At 43.4% G+C, this 22,555-nt stretch overlaps 1 long non-coding RNA gene across 2 annotated transcripts in view; it reads left to right on the top strand.

Moving 5' to 3' along the window:
• The first annotated feature begins 1,569 nt into the window (after positions 1 to 1,569).
• The window catches only part of LOC136405661 (uncharacterized), an 86,811-nt gene continuing 65,825 nt past the window's right edge, over positions 1,570 to 22,555 (top strand). The window contains exons 1-2 of one of the 2 annotated variants that reach the window (XR_010751552.1): positions 1,570 to 1,701; positions 11,031 to 11,135. This is a non-coding gene — a long non-coding RNA (uncharacterized lncRNA). The remainder of the gene's footprint in view (positions 1,702 to 11,030; positions 11,136 to 22,555) is intronic. The other variant, XR_010751551.1, reaches the window with a different exon arrangement.

The following is a 22,555-nucleotide window of genomic DNA, read 5'->3' as shown; positions in this document are numbered from 1 at the left end:
GGGGTGCTGCTCTGTTGCAACTGGAGCCATTCTAGTGCTTGAGACAGAGGCCATGGAGCCATCCTCAGCACCCAGGCCAACTTTGCTCCAATGGAACCTTGGCCACAGGAGTGGAAGAGAAAGATAGAAAGGAGAAGGGGAAGGGTGGAGAAGCAGATGGGCACTTCTCCCGTGTGCCCTGGCCGGAAATGGAGCCCAGGACTTCCACACGCCAGGCCAGTGCTCTACCCCTCAGCCAATCAGCCAGGGCTCCCCCATTCTTTTCTGTTGTCTTCTTGTGTTTTCTTCGCAGCCTACCGTTCTACTTTCTCTTCATTATCCCTAAAACTGCCTGACCTCCTGTTAATTGGTTTTACTGAATTTATTTTATCAAAATACAGTTGAATTCAGATAAGTTTCTGTTTTGTTTTGGTTTCAGTGTTGCCTCTTTAACAAGTTGTTTTGTTCTGCCCCCCCCCCATACAGCTGAGTAGGGTGCTTACCCTTGGTGGGTAGGTAGAGAGACCTGCCTTCCTTCACTGCCTACAGTCTCTGTACCCGGCAACTCTCCAGGCTGGGAGGGGGTAGGGAGGTGAAGATCGGAACAACTGGTTATTTTTAAAACAGTGCATAGCTGTTTACTGGCTGAATTCAAGTGGTGGTTAAAAAAATGTCGAACAGCGGCCCTGGCCAGTTGGCTCAGCGGTAGAGTGTCGGCCTGGTGTGCGGGGGACCCAGGTTCGATTCCCGGCCAGGGCACATAGGAGAAGTGCCCATTTGCTTCTTCACCCCCCCTTCCTCTCTGTCTCTCTCTTCCCCTCCCGCAGCCAAGGCTCCATTGGAGCAAAGATGGCCCGGGCGCTGGGGATGGCTCCTTGGCCTCTGCCTCAGGCGCTAGAGTGGCTCTGGTCTCACAGAGAGACGCCCCGGAGGGGCAGAGCATCGCCCCCTGGTGGGCAGGGCGTCGCCCCCTGGTGGGCGTGCTGGGTGGATCCCGGTCGGGCGCATGCGGGAGTCTGTCTGACTGTCTCTCCCCGTTTCCAGCTTCAAAAAAAAAAAAAAAATGTCGAACAGGTCAACAGAATTCATCAAGGTGGAGCTTTGTCTCAAAGCAGTCCATTTGCATAGACAAGGCTACTTGGTGCTACACAATAGGAGTGGCTATAGAAGGAAGCTTTTATTTTTCACTTGCCTGAGCAGTAGCTTAAAAGAATAGCCATATGAAAATATGTCAATTCTTTTCTCTTCCTCCAAAATATTATTAATTTCCTTATTTATAGAAAATGAGCTAAAGTAGCATTCATTTTATTTTTTTTAAATCAGAGCTTTAGTAAAGTCAAGTAAACATATACATACAATAGCAACATACATTTAAGGGGTGCAATTTCATGTTTTGACACATTTTATAGTGTCAGTCTTGAAATAAAAAACAAGAAATCCTGGTTCATCCTTATTTAAAATTGGCTATGCTTATTATAATGAAACAAAAAGCTATATTTATTTTTCTAAGCTAAACTTTACAGTGGAACCTACAGTTGGAAGTGAGCAGATTAGAAATGTTGTTACAAGACACTTTCATTTCACAGATGAGGAAACTGAGGATCACAGAAGTGAAGTCTCTTTCTCAAGGTCAAAGATGATCCGTGGTACAGTGCTGGTGGGTTTCCTGAATTTCAGCTCCGTGACAGTTACAGATACAGCCTGTCACTTTCACTCCTGATGGTAGGGGAAAATATATGTATTTTATATTTATAGTTTCACAGTCACTATAGACATGTAAAATGTACAAGAACAAAAACATCTTCTCTCAATTTTATGTTAAAGTCTGATTGGAATGCACATTTTATTTTCCAATTTATGAGGAAGTAAATAAAAGACCTGAGATCTCACTTTGTGTGTGTGTGTGTGTGTGTGTGTGTGTGTGTGAATGTGTGTAAGGATACATTCCAAAAGACAAGGTCATAAGATACCCATAGAGATATTGGCAGGAACATAAAGAAAGATTTATCAAGTAAGACTTTACTTGTTTTTTTTGTTGTTGCTGTTTTGCTATTCAATAAACATGCGCTGACCAAGTTAAACCTACAAAATTCTCTATGAAGCTGACCAACACCCAGTCACATCCTATGGGTCCAGTGTCTCTACTTCAATGTTTCATTCTTGTTCTGAGATGTTACTGATTCTTTGCTGGGTTTTCTCATCCACCCTTACTCTTGGGAGAGGGACCCTGAGTTTGGGGGGTTACCTGAAGCTTTAAAAATCAACACTGGGGCCTGGCCACCTTTAAACTATGAAGTAAGCTCTTAAAAAGAAGCACAAAGGCCCTGGCCGGTTGGCTCACGTCGGCCTGGCATGCGGGGGTCCCGGGTTCGATTCCCAGCCAGGGCGCATGGGAGAAGCACCCATTTGCTTCTCCACCCCCCCTTCCTCTCTGTCTCTCTCTTCCCCTCCCGCAGCCAGGGCTCCATTGGAGCAAAGATGGCCCGGGCGCTGGGGATGGCTCCTTGGCCTCTGCCCCAGGCGCTGGAGTGGCTCTGGTCGCGGCGGAGCGATGCCCCGGAGGGGCAGAGCGTTGCCCCCTGGTGGGCAGAGTGTCGCCCCTGGTGGGCGTGCCTGGTGGATTCCGGTCGGGCACATGTGGGAGTCTGTCTGACTGTCCCCGTTTCCAGCTTCAGAAAAATACAAAAAAATAAATAAATAAATAAAAAATAAAAAAAATTAAATAAAATAAAATAAAAAAGAAGCACAAAAAGATGGAAGTAAAGGTAGGTATGTTCACTGTCCCCTTCCTGGGTCAAGATGAGCTGTAATGTCTGAATGTAGAAAATCTGAACCAGCGAAGAAGCATCATGAGTACCTTTAGATAGAAATGTTTTCTCTCTGAGATCAAAACAGTAGGCATGAAGTCTGAGGATCAGTGTGTTTGAGTGTTGTAAACTAACTTATCTCTATATTGTGTTTTATAGCACACAGAGTAATTTTTTTTTCTGTTTTTAAATTTTTACCCTAAATCTTTATAATATTTGTGGCTAATATCGATATGGTGTCAAAGCCCTACATATTTAGGGAAGCACTGTGATATAGTAAAGCCAGGACATAATGATTCAGAATAGTTTGAAAAAGTATTTGAGGTAAGAAGAAAATATGGCATTACCTCAAACTTCTTTGTTTCTGATGTATTATTTTATGAGTTCCCTGAATGCAAGGACCTTGTTTTTCTTCTTTACTATTGTACCTGTAGCACTTAGAACTTTACCTGAGTTGAGTCCTCAATGCTTTTAAATGGGTGGTCAGATTAAGTACTTTCTAGGCTACTTTTAGCCAGTTAATTATAATTTAATTGGAAGACCCAATCCCTAGAGACAATGATATATTAACTCAGTCCGGTGAGTGTCCTGTCTTCCTACTTGCTTACTACCCAAGTACTGATTGAACATCTTCTGTGGCCATGACCCGTTCCAGATACTGGGCTGCAGCCCTCTAGAAGGCAGACGAAAGCCTTGCCCAGTCTTCGACCTGGCATTCTGTGGATGGAGGGTGATACATTTACAAATAATTCCAGACAGCACTGTATAAAAACTAAAATAAAATAATGAGATGGAGAAACGCACAGGGCTGGTGGGTCAGGAGGATGGCCAGGGAGGGCGTGGCTTTGCAGCAGGTGACATTGGAGCTGACGACTGCATTCTGAGAAGGCAGCCGTGGGCGGGAAGCTCCGCGGAGAGTATACCCAGGCCGAGGGAACAGGGAGTGGACAGACTCGGGGTAGAAACAAGATGGAAGTGTTTACGGAACCAAGTCAAGGTTCCTGTGGCTGGAGTGAAGTAGGGGAGGGGATATTCCTAAGAGAGGAGGCTGGGAGGAGCCAGACTACGGCCGGCCTCCGGACTCGGCTGCCTGATTGCTTTTATTAACCGTAAGTGAGGCTTCTTTTGTTTAAAAGCAGAAATACTAATATATTTTATTTTAAAAACCTGCTTTACAAAGATAGGATTTTAAGTTAAAACACAAACAAGAAAGCTATTATTTTTAATGCTTCTTGTGGAATTAAGAGATTACGAAATGAATTAGAGAAACTTGTTACAATAATGTTCCATGTAACTGAATGGGTACTTAAATCTTCCCACAATGAGAAAGTATTTGATTTAAAATAAGGGTTGGCAACATTTTTTTTTCAAGGGTAAGATGGTACATTATTTTAGAGGCAAAATCTAGAAGATTATGGAGGCTTTTGCATAATGTACGTGTGCACATGTTGTAGTCACAGATAACAGGAAGTTTACCATATTAACCATTTCTCAGTGCACAACTTCTTACGTAACTATAATGTAACCATTTAGAAATGTGAAAATCTTTAGCTTGCGGGCCACGTAAAGATGGCCAGCGGGTCAGAGTCAGTCATGGGCCGTCACCTGCCAGCACCTGGTTTATAGAAACGTGAGACATGCATTTTTCAACAAAATGATTGACATCAACGCAAAACTGTGTAACATGTTTCAAAGGCAAATAACTTGTTGGTTAAGCTGTGATGCAGACAAAGTTAGATGACCCGTTTTTCTCCCCATTGAATGCAGATTCTATTGGCTTTGTATTTGCCAATTTAAGAATTGTTTGATGAAGTTCATGGGATAAGCGTCGACAACCGAGCTGATACGGGTGATGGTTAACTTGCATGTGTCCGCTTGGCTGGGTCGTGATGTCCAGTTGTTTGGTCAAATTCTCATCTGGGTGTTGCTGTGGAGGTATTTAACATCTACAATCAGAGGGAACAGTAAATAATGTAAACGGGCCTCATTTGATCAAGAGCCTTAAAAGTACAAACAGGTTTCCAGGGCAAGAAGGAATTCTGCTTCAAAATGGTAACATGAAAAATCCTGCCTGAAGTTTCTAGCCTGACAGCTTGCTTGCCCCACAGATGCCAGACTTGCCAACATCTATAATTCCATAACGGTGTGAACCAATTCAATTCCTGAAAATAAATCTGTATGTATGAATATCTCTATATCTATCTATCATCTATTTATCTGTCTATCTATCTATCTATCTATCTATCTATCTATCTATCTGTTCTGATTGCCTGTATCTTTGGAGAACCCTGGCTTATGCAATGCCCTTAGTATTTTTTCAACTCTGAGAAGGTTAAAGTTGCAATAATTTTTTGGAATAAGATCCTCCTGTTTGGTTTTTAGTTTCCAAGCTTTAAGTTTCATTATCAAAGGCACCACAGGCTTGGGCTACACGTTGTAAATGTCTCTGAATTTAGGAAGAAGCCAAGAATCAGGAGGGTGACAACCCTGAGATTGTTTTCCAATCCTACCTACCCCTTGCCTGGAAAAAAAGCCCTGCAGTCTATAAATAGAAAGTACAATTGTTCTGTGAACAGATCTGCTCTCTGTGCAAGTCTCGTCGATTTGCATGTTTCCCTCCCTTGGCCTTGTAAATAATCCAAACAAATCCTCCAAGTGTAGTTTACGGGAGTTCCTACTCTCAATTAGTAGGAGAATGCCACAAAGTGGCTGTGTCTGTTACGGAGAGAGGACTCTCCTCTCCTCATTAACTCATCGCTTCAGAGAACTCAGTGCCTAGGGGAACCCTCCTCTTGTATCAGGGTTTCAGGCTGTGTGGTTTTTTGGGTTTTTTTTTTTTTTTTTTTGTTCCCTAAGAATTGAATGATTGTGCTATTGGGGAAATAGCATCATCTGTGACAGATAACTTCTTTATTGGGAAGATGAGTAACAGTGACTGCAGCCCTGATATCATACTCAAGAACTTGAGGGGTGGGGGTGGGGGAGGGAAGGAAGGTGATAGGGGGTATCGCCCAACACCTGTCCATAAAGCTGATGATTCATCACACCCAGACAATTTTGTGAGGATAATACATTCATTGTGTCATGGCTGCCGAATCTTCCCAAGTTTAATAGCCGCTGCAGACCCATGGTGCAGCAGAAGCCTCTGAATTAAGATGATTCAGTAGGTTCCAATTCATCCTAAATAAGTGGCTGTCTAGATAAATGAAGTTCATCAAATTGCAATGAATACCATATAACAACCTTGCTGGGTCCGCATGCCCCTGGGACACGGACCGTGTCTAACTGCGCTTTGCAGCAGCTCCCGCGCTGGCACGTTGCAGTCTGTGCTCGGTAATGACAATATGACCGTGTGTTTGCCCTGAGTCGTTTTATTTTTTAACAGCAAAGTTAATGCTTTAACTACATCAATTAAGTCACTTAAATTCCACCGGTTAATGAAATGCCCTGATGGAAAGCGGCCCTGGAATCGTTCTGTGAAAGCGGCGACAAAACCAAACCGAAAAAAGAAAAGAAAAAATAAATCAGTATAAATTACATCTCATTTAATTTAATTTAAAAAAAAAAGACAATTTAGATTTAGCCTTTGTTTTAATTAACGACCTAGGTTGGTGACGTTGCCTCAGTGATTCAGGGAACTCCTCGCCTGGTAACTTTTTCTCTCTAAGACACATTGGGGGTCCCCAAGCCAATGACACAGTGTGGTGAGAGGGGCTATCTGGACCAGGAGTCGGGACCTATGGCTCATGAGCTAGATGTGGCTCTTCTGATGGCTGCATCTGGCTCACAGACAAATCTTTAATAAAAAAATAATAACGTTAAAAATATAAAACATTCTCATGTATTTCAATCCATTCATTTCCTACCACTCATGTTCATGGTTGAGGGTGGCTGGAGCCAATCACAGCTGTCCTCTGGGCCAATACCAAATTTTTATTGGATATTGCATAACGTACACGGTCGTTGTATGGCTTTCACGGAATTACATTTTAAAATATGTGGCGTTTGCCTGACCTGTGGTGGCGCAGTGGATAAAGCGTCGACCTGGAAATGCTGAGGTTGCCGTTTCAAAACCCTGGGCTTGCCTGGTCAAGGCGCATATGGGAGTTGATGCTTCCTGCTCCTCCCCCTGTTCTCTCTATCTCTTTCCTCTCTCTCTCTCTCTAATAAAAATGGATAAATAAAATCTTTAAAAAATAAATAAATAAATAAATAAAATATGTGGCATTCATGGCTCTCTCAGCCAAAAAAGTTCCCGACCCCTGATCTAGACAGTCACCTGGCTACTCACGTGGACACTGAGCTGATGGGGCAGCTCCTTTTCCAGTGCTTTTCTCAGAGTGAGGGATTGTGCTCGAGTTCATCTTTCATGGGACCTTCCTCTTTCTGGCGGCAGAACAGCAAACGCTCATAGTACTAAGGACTTCAGGGGCAGACGACGCTTATGAACAGCTCGTACCCACATCAAGGCCATCTGGTGTCAGGAAGCTGGGTCATTCTCCACTCACAGCACAGATTTCTCACACTTGCCCGGTGAGGGGCGTGGCCTGGCCCCTCCCTGCAGTGCAGACCCACCCTGCACAAATGGCTGTCTCCTGACCCTGGTCCTTTAGGGGCTGATGGGAGGGTCAGGCAAACCCTCATCTTCCTCTGTCTCGCTGACCCTCAGCTGATGCAAAGTTTCCCCATTATCCAAAAGTGCCTACTCCGTAACCTCTGCGTGCGACATTGCAGAATTCATCATGAACTTCACTGGCAAGATGTGGCTGACTCAGACGGACTCACCTTGAACAACACACAGCCTAAACCGGCCTCTTGAGGGCTCATTTCTAGGAATTGCTTCTGCCCCTAGAGCCCAACAATTGTGTTTCTTTGAGATGAAGTGTTCCCTTGCAGCCCAGCTGAGATGATCTCTTTAGTCTAATGGATTTTCACCTGGCACTGTACTGCTTTGTCACTTAGGGCTAATGATAAAAATGGTCACCATTAGTGTTCCTTCTAAAACTCCCCCTCACCGTGCATTACCACCTTCATGGGGCAGAGCTCTGCTGTGGCACCTTTCTTGATCGGTTTCCCTGCTGCGGTGGGTGGTGCAGCCCTTTCTTCTTGTAGGGATATACATGGGCCCATAACCAAGACTGCATCCTTTTATTTTTATTGGTTAATAACATGACATAAATTTGAGGTCACATTGGTTAATAACATGACATAAATTTCAGGTGTGCAACATTATAATTCGATTCCTGTACACTCTATTATGTGCTCACCACCCAAAGCCTAGTGTCCTTTTGTCACCATATATTTGACCCCTGTTATTCATTTCGTCCTCCCTCCCCCACCCCCTTCCTCTCTGGTAACCATCATTCTGATATCTATGAATTTGTTTATGTTTTGTTTGGCTAGTTTTTCACTTTTTTTTGTTTTATAGTCCACATACGAGTGAAATCATATGGTTTTTGTACTTTTCCGTCTGACTTATTTTGTTAGCATGACATCCTCACAATCCATCCAGGTTGTCAAGAATGACAGTATTTCTTCTTTTTAATGGCTGAGTAGTATTCTATTGTACATATGTACCAAACTTCTTTATCCATTCACCCGTCAGTGGACACATGGGCTGTGTCCACATCTTACCAAGACTGTGTTTTCTGCCTGGACATACCCAACAGGAAAATAGAATTTGGAAAATGGAATGTAACCCATTGAAGACCCAGATCACAAAGCGAAAATATATTCACATTCTACAGATACTTTTGTGGTGTGAGGGAAAAGCAATAGATTTGGAATTTGAGTATGAGATGAGAATCCCCTTCGATTACTCAGCAAGTTCCTCCGTTCGTCTGCCTCTCAGTTTTCAGATCCATGTAGTGTGGAGCTGGAAGTTGAGGGGGTGGGGGTTACTGCCAACTGGATTCTCCCTGGAGGGTTTGTATTAAGGGGCAAGTAAGTCGCTGCATCAAGAGTACCTCGTCCAGTTGCAAAGGGCTGCAGAGGTGGTTGCTAGTGATTGGTCTCCTGGGTAGGATGGAGGAAGGGTACGATCCCCCACTGCAGATACACCAACTGAGGGATAGAAAAGTGAAGGTGCTTGGCCGACGTCTTGTCCCCGGTGAGTGACAGCTGGAACAAGAACCCAGAATTTCCAGCCTCCAGGTTCAAGTCTTCTCTGTACATTTCCTCTTCATTTTACTCAGGGAGACTTAAGATATAGTATGACTCATAATTAGAAGGAAAACCCCCCCAAAACCTAGAAGTACTCAAATCCTCAAGTTCTGAGAATTACTCTTTGACTGGTCATTTCTTTCACAGCAGGTAGCAACCAGACAAGTTCCACTGTTTGCACTTAATCACTTGGTTTTGATGTTATATGAGGTTAGTAGAAACTTATATCTGCTGTACCCAGGGATTTGTGGGTAGAAAGAATTGGGACTCTTTCAATCCTTTTGTTGCATAAGGAGTAGCATACTGTTTATAAACATTTTATACCTGTCTAAGCTTCATAGTTTTCTGTATAGTATCATCTCTTTCTCTCTTATTAGGCATTTTTAAAGACCCTGCCCAGCCTTAAAAGTAGTTGCAGTAGGACAAGAAATTTAGAACCTTGTAGGTGGCTCTATGAAGGGCTTCTGCTTATAGGAATCACTGTCTGAAAGAGGTTGTCCTCAGTGCAGGTGGTGGTTTTTATCTTTACTTCATGACCTTAAGGTAGCCAACTCCTACGCTTTTTCTATACCCATTTAGATCAGGATTTTGATGCCTAGTTTTATCTTTTGCCTGGGACCAGGGTGGGCCCAATATTGCGGATCCACATGGTTGGATCTTTCTGGTTTGTTTTTCCCAGCGCTTGCAGCCCTTCGCATCTTCTGAGCAAGGCCCTGCTCTCAAGCCACAGAGCAGGAAACTCTCTGAGCAAGAACTTGAGCAGGACAAACTTAGCTTGGGCTTGTTGTTTATCTAGCTAAAAGGACCAGGATCAGCTTGTATCTCATCTGTCCCAGCATGCCATATTCATGTAGGAAAAAAAAAAATCATGGACACTACCTGAAAGGTAAGAACATGGAAGATACAGTTCTTACCATACCCAAGGGCTTTTCTCAGGAAATCAAAACCTCTTTCTTCTTTAGGCATAGCTAATAGTATGATTTTAACCTTCTTCTTGTGTTAGACAAATCAGTTGTGGATTTCTTACTGTCTTCCTCTATGAATGTATCCAAGGCAGGATATTAAGTAGATGGCGGTTATCAGCATTGATGCTCAAACACCATCGATTCCTCAGTGCTTCCCCCGCTCCAGGTAGTAATGACGCAAGGTGAGTTGCCTGTAGCTAATCATCGGATCGTTGATTACACAGAGTCAGTGGCATGTGAGGAGACATGAGGGGAAGGTGCTAATATCAATCTTTAGGCCGTGCTTGAGTGGGCATGAAAGAATTATAACCAAGACCAGGTAGGAAAAGGCAGCATTTTGATGATGCAGTGACCTCTAAGTAACACACAGGAAACAGTTATGATAGAAAGAGTGTGTGAGTAGTGGGAAAATCTTTTTAAAGATTATTTGGCACAGTTTTGCTTCTCAAACCAAAGAGGACAAAACCCCCCACTTGTTAGTAGAGCAAAGAAGCATCCAAGATACTCAGGAACTATCACCAGTTATTCACAGGACACTCTGAGCTCGGGTACTTACTGGTTTACCTAGCTTTGTGAAGTAAGATTTCAGGGCAGAGACAGAAAAGGAAGCAGGGAGAGAAGTAAAGATTTACCTGCTGAGCTTTGTGAGTTAGGAACAGAACTTCAAGATATTACTGCCTGAGAGGCTGAAAATCTTTGTACTGTATACATTAGCACAAAACCCAGGAAATAGATTGCCCTTTGGAGACTAGCATGGAACAAACACAGAAGCAAAACATACAGACTAAGGCTAATGGATTAAAATAAGGTTGTGGTAAAATAAATAAACAAATAAATAAATAAATAAGGCAGAGACACCAACATAGAGGTTTCTAGCTACACCAGTACTTACTCTAATTTTGTATTTATTCAGTGTAAATCTATATATGATATTTCCCAAGGAAGGTTATACAGCACAGTAACTAAGAGATTGGTTTATGAGTCAAATTGTCTGGGTTTGTATCTCGATTGGATAGCTTACTAGCTATATCAGTCAGCTATTGCCATAATAATGCTGGGTAACAAATTACTCTCAAATTCAGAAGCATACAAAAACTCAACTCTTTTACTCACTCAGGTATCTGTGAGACAGCTGCTGGAGTTTAGCTGAGGTAGATGGCTCTGCCTTTGCCACTGGATGGTGAATGATGAAAAGTTTACAGAACGAAACCACTGTTACTTTGTGAGTATGGGTAGTCTCAATGTGACGTTTCCTCCCATTTGTTTTGTGGCTTCGTGTTCCTCTCCTTGGCACTCATGCTAATTGTGGGGGCTTTCTATTATACTTTTCCCCATTTTATTTTGATCAAGTTGTTTTTCTTACTAGGCTCAAACAACTAATTTAATACCAGGACTCTGAGTTTCAATTTTAAACTTTTAGCTTTACCTAGTGTGTATCAAGACACACATGTATGTTAGTAAGACTTAATAAGGAACATATTTTAATCATGTGGAACCTATCAGGCCTTACTGAAGAGGTGCCTCAACTGATAGGTATCTAACTAACGCTGTCCAAATATTTCTCATCTGGCCATGTCAGAATTATTTTATGAGTCCAGTTTCTTGCAATTATAGGCGAGCTTGAGTCAGCCCAGCAAGTATTCCTTTTATGCGAGGGCACAACATGCGTGACCCCAGATTGAGTCTTGGATCTGTAACTTATTAGCTGTGTGTCCCTGGAAAAGTTAGCTAACTTTTCTGAGCTTCAGCTTTTGTTTCCCAGGAACATGCCGACTCTTACCTTGCAAGCGTTAGAGAAAATCCCTATTAGCCTTGGGCCACTTTTTTACCTGACCCGTTCTGCTCTGACTAGGCTTTTATTTATTTATTTATTTTCTCCCAATTTCTAGAACAAGACATATTCCTGCCTGTCTCAGGGTCTTTCGTATGCTCTTGACCACTTATGCTTGCCACCAACAACACTCATTATTCATGCATATAAAAGGTGTTTACTGAGTACCTTCTCTGTGCCAAACCTTGCTGTAGGTGCTATGGATTCATCAGTGTACAAGATAATTAATCATGCTTTCCCTTTCCAAGGTTGTGTGCGAGTTAGGAGATATTGTCTCAAGTTAGCCTGTTAGATAGTTATAAAGGCTCAAGAAAAGGCAACCCAGTGAATGAATAGGGAGGATTAGTGTTGGAGATACAATTTAAGTGAGATGGTCTAGTACTGATTACTAGTTCTCTGTGCTCACTGGTATCTGAGATGACTTTTCAGCCTGTTGCTATTCGATGGGGCCATGTAACTGGTTTGGATCAATGAGTTAGTGGTAAAAGTGATGTGGTCACTTCCGTTTAGGAATTTAAGAGGCTGTGCATTCTCTATGGCCACTCTTTCTCTGACACTGAGTTGGTAGGAGCCACATGTTCCAGATAATGCTGATAAAAGAGATAGTGTTCATCAACCTGGCTCCCTCGGTGATTGCGTTGGGCACAGACCACCTGACCAACCCACTCTGGACCCACAAGATAAGCAAGAAAAATTGTTTGTTGTGTTGTCAGTAACCTGGTGTTAATTTGTTACCACCAAATTATCTAGCTCAGCCTGACCAATATAGTGGGTTAGACAAGAACTCACCAAAAATGGCTTTTGAGCCATTATCTACATGAGGGGAGGGAGTAAGCAATTTTTTCATCTTCAGGTGTTAGCTTAAAAATGACTCTTCCTCACTATTTGCTTAATGCAACAGGGTCTGAAAACTCCACAAGTACAAAACCTGCATTTTTTTAAAAATTAAATCAACATTATAAGAATTCAATACATCTTTTTAAATGTGTAAATGACTAAATGGATTACGCAGAAAATTATCAGGGTATAACAAATGACAACTATTTCTATTTAACATTTATTCTTTTTTCCCCTTCTTGTTTCTTTATCTAAGCCTTCGAATAAAAACAGTAGTAAGTATTTACTTAATTAGGCTCTTTTGATTGACAGTGTTTTGGGCCTGGCTACCGATGGAGTCATCATCTGTGACCAAGGGCGCTTAGCCTTATGGTTAAAACAATGTTGTTTAAAGATCCACAGAGTTAAGTGCTAGAATGTAGCTGTTCACTGAGAAGAGGTTATGGGCATGGCGGGAATCCCAATTAACATGTGTACCATGATTGTCTGTGATGAGCCAGGCATCACACTAGACACTTAGGCACATTGGATAATAAAATTACAATGTTTCAAGGTGAGCATGATCATCATTTCCATTCTATGGTGGCAGATAGCGCGTCTCTAAACTTTCCCAGTTGTCCGCAGCTAGAAAATAGCAGATCAGGTATTGCCGCCCTTGGCATTTTTCACTATCCTCCACTGGAAGTTTCCTTTGCACATGTTTATTTTATTTAAAAATCTCTGCTTCCCTTCTACTTGAAATAAACAGAACACTTGAAAGTCACCACTCCTGTCAATGTTAGACACATATCAAATGCTGTCACTTAGCCAGAAAGCTGCTTTGGAGTAACTGTGTAATATTATACAACATGACAAGCTCTCATCCACAGTGGCAACATTAAAGCCAGGGGCATGTGGCTTGTGCAAAACACCAAAGCCATTAGCTGAAATCTCAGGACCGGGGGCTGAAGAGAACCCAATCTGTTCTCAGCCCTGGAGAGCAGAGGCCACTGTACACGAGGAAGTTATTTTCATTCAAAGCGAGCTGTGTGCCCACTTTCAGCTTTCTGTCTGGAGCTCGCTGGGCACGTTATCTTCTCAGTGTGGATTGGATGAGGGAAGTGAGAAGCAAACAGCAAATTCTTGGCAGCCAAAGGCAAGCAGGCAACAAGCTGTCAGGGGATCGTTGAGGAAGGATTTGACTCTTGTGATGTTTCTTCCCTTTTTCTTCAGCCGTCAGTGCGCTGTCTGCAGGCTTGGTATTTCTTAATAAACTGAGGGTGGGAAGGACTTGCGAGAATGAAGAGACTGGGAGAAGTCATCTAATTTTCTACTTTTATCCAGATCATCACTGCCACAGCCACATTCTTAGCAGTTAATATACTTCCAAAATGGGAATGTCCAAGTTACAGAGAAACAAAATAACATAGTTTTCAAAAATAATTTACAATTCTACATAACCCTCAGACCCCCAGGTTAGAGTAGACTTAATTTAAGGTGTGCTCAATTTACTTCTCTATGTTTGTTTTCTGCCGTGTTTGATTACATCGAAGGTGGATTTTCTTTCTGTTTACAATATGGCCACCGAGAGTGTTCAGGCTACACGTTGCCCACTTTTGGAAGAGAGTACCACTGTCAATAGTTCTCCCAGAAGAACGAAGGGAACTCTCTTCCAAAAAAGCCCCAGCCCAGATATTCTCTGGCCTCATTTGCTCCACTTGAGTCACATGCTTTGTCCCAATCTAATTACCATGGCCAAGTGAGTGGGCTTTGCTAATTAGCTTAAGTTAATTAAGAATTATTCTTGGAGCTGAGGATGAAGTCATCTCACTCAAACTTCAGGCCGGAGGTAGGGGGATGGGTAGTTTTCTATAAACCCTGCGTCCTGCCAGGGGAGGAAACGTATTCAGAGCAGCAATACCAGATCCCACACGGCCCTTGTCCAATCTCCGCCGAACCGCTGCCTGTCTCCTCACTGAGCTGCTTGCCTCTCATTTTGTCCCCTATGACTCAAGTTTAATAACGCTCCTGATGACAGCCCAATGAAACTGAAGCAGCTCACATGGCATATAACACCCGCTATGAACTGTTTGTTATTTGCCTTTTAGTTTCTTTCTATCCCCTCTTCACAACGAACTGGGGCAAGTTCTCCAAACCCCACTTGGCGAACAGTGGTTTGTCCTTCTTCAAGGTTCAGCTCACCCACTGCCCTCTGCATGGGTGCCTTCCATGACCTTACCGTCTCCGGCTAGCTTTACCTGCTCTGTGCCGCCATAGCGATCGGAATTCAACCTCTATCACCGACACATCCTACTGTGTTTAACTGCTTGTCTTTTCCTGCCTGCTCAAGAATACGGGTTTCCTAAAAGAAAGGTCCACAGCTTTACATTATTAGACCCTGCAAGTCCACATTAACGTGAGCATCTAGTTACTTAATGAAAGTTGACTGAGTGATTATAATTCGCTAGTAAACTCTGCTAGGTGGTGTGGGCACAGTGTAAGCTGAAAACAAATCCAAGCCCTGGTCCATACTACCTTACAGCCCACTCATTAGAAAACTAAAGGAAGAATAAATAACTCTACTCCGGGAGTTGGGAGGCATCTTCCGGCATGCAGGGAGGTATGTTGTAAGGAGTGTGACACTGGCGTCTCTCTCCCTCTCTAGTCTCTCTCTCTTTCGGAACTGCACTTTCACCACCTACAAAATAAGGAGTTCTTCAATACTGAACCGTTTAAAACAGGTAATTGTATTTCCAGTACATTCGACCCCATCTTGCCTACTCGGATTCTCTACAACCTGGGGAGGAGGACGCTGTTTTCACCCTGGGACACTTGTGCTGTCCGGGGAACACGCGGCCCCTGTGAGCGACCAGCGGCCCCGCCTTTAAGCCGCTGAGTCTTCAGCAGTGGATAGCCTTTCCCAGAGGACTGGTCAGTTTTCTTGGGTGAGAATCAAAAGGCATATTTAATACCAACTACTGATGCCAAGGCTGAAAAAAAAAATGTCTATTATATTAAGTGGGAATTTAGTGAATTTAGTACTAATCTAAATCTCGCCTTGCTCTTCTGCCAAAGCTTTATTTCAACTCACTGCCAAATAAACTTGCACCTACTTTTTAACTAATATTTAATGTTGGAGAGGTCTAGGGACATAATTTTTACTAGTATCAGTGATTCGGTAACCTCATTAATTAAAAACTAGCTCGTAATTAAGAAAACAAATGAACAAAGGACACGATGGTGATGCAGTAACCTCTAGGTATTGTCATTTTTCTCCTTCCTTTGTTTTCTTGCTTGTTAATTCTCAGAATCCAATAATCTGCACTAGGTATCCTGGTCTTCAGTATGAGTTAGTAAGACTCCACTGCAACTCACTGTAATTCAGCAAAGACGGAGTTCTAATCAGGGGAGAAAAGGTGGTGAAGTCAAATTACAGGAAAGATGGGGTCCCTTCGGTAACGAGGCCTCCCTGAGGCTTCCCCATCCTGCTTTCCCTGCTAGCTTACACAAGGCAGAGAGGAAATAAATGAAATCCTTGAAAAAGACCCCCATTAAAACTGTACCTCGGTTTTAATAGACTTAACATTAATGGAGAGTTTGCCTGATTAGGCAAGGACTTCTCATCTACCCAGACAAGTAAGGGTCCTGGTCATAATTGCCTCAGCTGCTCTCATTTCCTTCTCATTTAAATACTTACACCAAATGCAAAATAAAGTCTTGAGGTGTCTGCAAATGGAAACAAAAATAATGGTTTTCACTGATAATTTGATAGGAAGTAATTGGCCACCTGAAGAGCAAAACCCTTATCGTGTAAATAATTCCGAACAATTGGTTACTATAAACTTGGTCTGGATTGGATGCACTCAGTACAGTAAATACTCTTAACTAAAGATGCTTCACAGGAAGGTTGGAGGAATATTAGCAATCATGTACTTCGGAGACAATAAAGCAGTTAATAGACTTGACTAGCTCTGGCCCACAAATTTAATTAATTTGGCCGACAAAATTATTTTGAAATATATTTTACTTAGCGGTCACTACTTAAAGAAGTATTTTACACAAAAATTAGATTTGCAGTTTTTCTTTAACGACAACAAGAAGAGGAGTATCCGACGGCACTGGGCCCTCGGGCCACAGGGGGACTAGACCAGGTACTGAGCCCCCAGAGGCCCAGCTGATGCCCCTCATTCAGCTGGAAGCCAGCCCGGCCCTTCAGGATGTTTGAGTTAGTGGTTCCAGCTCCAATAACGTTTGGTATTTCTGTAAGACGTTTGAGTTTCATAGAAAGCTGAAGTTGCTTAACTTGATCTTTATGACTTTATAGAATAAATACAGTTGATACAAAAATAAACTGAGGCTTTGTTTAACTGGCTCACCCAAGGACAAACGTTAGGAGCTGAAGAAGCCAGGACATGAATCCAAGTCTTTTCACTCATAATCTTTTAACATTTCTACTGAGCCCTCCTCCTTCTTGTCTGACGTCAATCATAACACTCTTCATTGAGGCCCTGGCTTGTTCGCTCAGCACAGAGAGTGGACTCAGCATGTGGAAATCCTGGGTTTGATTCCGGATCACAGCAGACAGGAGAGATGATCATCTGCTTCTCCCCCTGCCCCTTCTCTCTCTCTCTTCCCCTCCCACAGCCATGGCTCGATTAGTTCGAGCACATAGGGCACTGGCCACTGAGGATGACTCTGTGGAGCCTCTGTCTCAAGCTGCTAAAAATAGTTTGGTTGCAAGCTTGGCCCCAGATGGGAGTTGCCGGTGGATCCCAGTGGGGACGTGTGCTGGAGCCTGTCTCTGTATCTCCCCTACTCTCACTTAAAAAAATAATTAATAAAATAAAATAAAATAAAACTATGTTGAAGTAATATATGCACTGAGGTGAAGTAAACGTCTTTTATTTAAACTCTTCTTGGATGAAACAATTTGTCTCATGTGAGAAATAATAAATGGCCAAGCAACAAGCTATGGTGCCACGTTCTGACCCATAAGAAAATTTCTAGAAAGTTTTGTGGGCTCACTGGTTTAATTCGAACAGTAACTAATTTCAAATTTTCATCTTTTAACAGAGCCTATTAGATTTTTCAGGTAAGAAAAAGTACCTGTACCTTTCTTTCACAAGGTATTTGACTTTCTCCAACTTAGGACATTTTACTTCAAGCTATCTTCAGGGTGATGAGAACCTTGAACAAGTTGAGTGGATAATGTTATAAGTGGAATCTCCTGTAACTAAGGGTATGTGAAATATAACATGAATAGTAATTTGAGCCTGACCAGGTGGTGGCGCAGTTGATAGACCGTTGGACTGGGACGCAGAGGACCCAGGTTTGAAACCCCGAAGTCACCATCTTGAGTGTGGGTCCATCTGGCTTGATCGTGGGCTCATCTGGTTTGAGTACAACTCACCAGCTTGAGCCCAAGGTCAATGGCATCAGCAAGGGGTCATTCGATCTGCTGTAACCCCCCAGTCAAGGCACATATTAGAAAGTAATCAATGAACAACTAAGGTGCTGCAATGAAGAATTGATGCTTCTCATCTCTCTCCCTGTCTGTCTGTCCTTATCTGTCCCTCTTTCTGGCTCTCTCTGTCTTTGTCAGACATATTCACACACACACACACACACAGACATACTCACACACACACACACACAAAATAGTAATTTGGAATTGTTACAAACTTTTGGGAATGTTCTCAACAAACATTACTGGATAGAAGGAAGCCTTGTGTTGAGCCATTCACCCATAGGTGGGTCTCTTGGAATCTTCAGCACTGGGTGCTACCACTTTGGCAGTAATTACATGACAATCACCTGTGCCATTACTTAATAAAATTTCTTCCCTTATTCAGCTTCATGATTCATAAAGAACATCTCTCAACAACAATTTCTCCATCCTTTTATTCATTGTACAACCAGGCTGAATGAGTACTTCCATAGCAAAATGAATATGATGAGCAATTTTAAGACAGTATAGGTAAATGGCTACAGGGAAACTGGCTACAGGTAGGCTTGCTCTGTTTTCTCCCGCTGCAATCATTTTGTATAATTAGTGATGTAAGCATGTGGCAAAAAGCCACTTTTCTGTGCATAGCCTATATAAGGCTACGGGTACATTCCTTGTGGGCAACTCCCCCCTCCCTCGTTCACTCCCTGCTGCGGTGAAAAGTGGTTTTCCCCTGCCTGTTCACCTGCCTGCCGCCATGATAATCTAATAAATGGGAGTGATCCAGCCTGACCTGTGGTGGCGCAGTGGATAAAGCGTCGACCTGGAAATGCTGAGGTCGCCGGTTCGAAACCCTGGGCTTGCCTGGTCAAGGCACATATGGGAGTTGATGCTTCCAGCTCCTCCCTTCTTCTCTTTCTGTCTCTCCTCTCTGTCTCTCCCTCTCCTCTCTAAAATGAATAAATAAAAAATAAAAATAAATAAAAATAAAAAAATAAATGGGAGTGATCCAATGCCTTACAGGGGTCGTCAAACTTTTTATAAAAACCGCCCACTTTTGCAGTGCTGGTCAACCTGGTCCCTACCACCCACTAGTGGGAGGTCCAGCTTTCATGGTGGGCCAATCGCAGCGCTGTTTGGTTGCGTGGTAGGGACCAGGTTGACCAGCACTGAAAAAGTGGGCGGTTTTTATAAAAAGTTTGAAGACCCCTGTGCGCAGTGGGCAGGATTCTGTTCAGACCGCCATGGAGCTGCCAGCACTCTTAAAGAGTGAGAGAGAGGAGTGGCCTTTCTCGAGCACGTGGAGCACGTGGTTCCCTGTGGCTACACTGTTGGGGGCTGTGGGGCATGTATTTTTTACAGCCCTGAGAGCAGAAACCGGAAGCTCCCCGTGAGAGGCCCTGAGTCTGAGAGCGCCAGTGTGCGCGGGAGGCTGAGTGCTGCAGGGGCCTGCGCTGGAGGTCGGGGGAGGAGGAGCTGCGTTTGCGCTGTGCAGTGGCTCTGAGTCAGCTGTAGGAGACATTTCCGGCTCCTCCTCCTGCAGGTTCTGACTGCAGCTGCCTGTGGCAGACTCAGAAGCGGGCCAGGGCTCACCCAGAAGCAGAGAGCCTCGGGGGCAGGCACAAGCCCCTCCACAAGTAGTGGAACCCCCTGTGTTCTGGCTCTACACCCAGAGCGAGTTGATAAAGTTAGGGGCCAAATTCAGGCAGAAACCCACGGAGTTTCCCGAAGTTTGGTTGCTGTGGGTGTGGGCCATAGGGGTAGATAGTATCATGCGCTCCAGAGTAGAGAGAGATAAATTAGCCGCCACTCGGAGACGTCAGCTGTGCTCATCTGGGTGGTAGAAATATGGGTGACTTTCTGTTCCTATTTATATTTCCATAATTTCTTTAAACAATGTATAGAACTTTTGTAATTAATGAAAAGTAAATTGAACGTTTTAAAAACTAGCTGAATATTATTGTTTTTGGAAAATTCAATAAGTTCCATTTTTTTTTCATTTTTTTTGTATTTTTCTGAAGTTGGAAACGGTGAGGCAGTCAGACAGACTCCTGCATGAGCCCGACCAGGATCCACCCGGCATGCCCACCAGGGGGCAATGCTCTGCCCATCTGGGGTGTCGCTCTGCTGCAACCAGAGCCATTCTAGCACCTGAGGCAGAGACCACAGAGCCATCCTCAGCGCCCGGGCCAACTTTGCTCCAACTGAGCCTTGGCTGCGGGCGGGGAAGAAAGAGACAGAGATGAAGGAGAGGGGGCGGGGTGGAGAAGCAGATGGGCACTTCTCCTATGTGCTCTGGCCGGGAATCGAACTCGGGACTCCCGCACACCAGGCCAATGCTCTACCACTGAGCCAACTGGCCAGGGCCAATAAGTCCCATTTAAAATGATAAAATCCTAGACTATGTTGATTCCAATGTATCAGGTATTATTTAGATCAGAGCTTCTATTGCATCTTGCTTGGACCACTGAAGTAGATTCCTAATTGCTGATATCATTCCACAGCTTAAGAAATTTTCAGTGGCTTTCCAGTACACTCAGAATAAAGTTCAAATTGCATACACAGTCCTGTTAGACCTGGTCCCTGTCTGACTCATCTCACACATTTTCCTTCCCTCCAATCACAATCACATGTTTCTCCAACAGACTGAAATCTCTCTGCCTTGGGGACATTGCACCTGCTGTTTCTCCTGCTTGGAATGTTCTCCCTTTCTCTCCCTGATGCAGTCCCTGCAGATGACTGGCTCTTTCTCACTTTCTGGGTCTCAGCTCAACTGTCACTTTCTGAATAAGAAGTAGCTATCTCCTGACAAAAACCCTCTGCAGCATCAACCTGTTTTACAGCCTGTAGAGATCCTTCACTCCGTCAGTTTTTCTTGTTCAGTTATTGTTTCACGGTTATCAAATACTGATTACTTCTAGAACAATGGTTTATTTCCCCACAGTGTAAGCAGAGACCTGCTTGGTTTGTCCACTATTAGATTCCCAAATGAAGGAAGGGTGTTTTGTATGGTGAAGGTGCTTAATAAAGACGAGAAGTATTTGCCACCGGGAATGGGAAGTTTTCCATAGAGGTATCCATGCTGAGCCTCAGAAAGATAGAAACTGAAGCACAGCTCCAGATTCAAGGTAAGGACCTTTGGAGAGGAGGTGGGGGATGTCTGCCCTCTGCTTGGGAGGCAGGACGGTCAGTCATTCCTCTGAGCTCACCTCTCTTCTGTCATCTCTTCTCTGTGCAGCTGGAGTTCCTGACCCTTGGCTTGTTCTATATATTTTTCTTTCTTCAGAGTTTCTGCTGACTCATTTCTCATAATTTTGATTTGCATATAATACCTTCCAGTCAGAACTTTTATAAAGCAAAATGACCAATTTTCTGGTAAATATTTCATATAATTTAAAAGTGCCTATATTAACAACAGTAGCAAGTCTAATATTTTAATAAAAAAAGTAAAATATGGCCCTGGCCGGTTGGCTCAGTGGTAGAGCATCGGCCTGGTGTGCAGAAGTCCTGGGTTCGATTTCCGGCCAGGGCACACAGGAGAAGCGCCCATCTGCTTCTCCACCCCTCTCCCTCTCCTTTCTCTCTGTCTCTCTCTTCCCCTCCCGCAGCCGCAGCCTAGGCTCCATTGGAGCAAAGATGGCCCGAGCACTGGGGATGGCTCCTTGGCCTCTGCCCCAGGTGCTAGAGTGGCTCTGGTTGCGACAGAGCGACGCCCCGGAGGGGCAGAGCGTCACCCCCTGGTGGGCGAGCCGGGTGGACCCCGGTCGGGCGCATGCGGGAGTCTGTCTGACTGTCTCTCCCCGTTTCCAACTTCAGAAAAATACAAAAAAAAAAAAAAAAGTAAAATATGATTGCTATCAACTTCTATACCAGGCCAACCCAACATAAATATAATGCAAGGCACATATTCACCACATCAAAAAATAAATAAAAAGAAACAAATGAATTAATATCAGTACTATGTTTAAACAGATAGATTATAAAAAATTCCTTTATTTGCACTAAGTTTTTGAAAGCCAGTGTGTTCTCTATGCTTAGGGCAGATCTTAGTTTGAACTAGGCACATTTTAAACATTCGACAGACACTGATGGATGAAGGTTCCTGCATAATAATGGTTCCACACTTTGTATCAGATTCTATTCCACTTGACAGAAGACTAAGTTTATTCTAGCCTTTTGGTGAGAGTATCCCCAGGGAAGATGATAGGACAGTATGGCCCCTGAAAAGATGTGTTTTAGTGTCTATAGGAAATGGATTTGGTCTTTCATTAAAAATTTTTTTTTTCAAATTTATTGGGGTGATATTGTTTAATAAAATTATATAGATTTCAAGTATTCAATTCTATAATATCATATATCATCTGTATATTGCATTATGCATTCACAACCCCAAGTCAAGTCTCTATCCATCAGCATCTATATATCCCCCCTAGCCTCCTCCACCTCTCCCTACCTCCTGTCTCTCCTGCAATCCCCACACTACTGTCTGTGTCTATAAGGCTTATTGTAATGTGCTTAATCCTTTCTTGTTTTTCACCCAGTGCTCCAA

This window comes from Saccopteryx leptura, chromosome 5 (genome assembly GCF_036850995.1).
Source record: "Saccopteryx leptura isolate mSacLep1 chromosome 5, mSacLep1_pri_phased_curated, whole genome shotgun sequence".
Classification (NCBI taxonomy): domain Eukaryota; kingdom Metazoa; phylum Chordata; class Mammalia; order Chiroptera; family Emballonuridae; genus Saccopteryx; species Saccopteryx leptura.
Note: the sequence above shows the minus strand (reverse complement) of the source record. Positions and strands in the feature narration are given on the sequence as shown.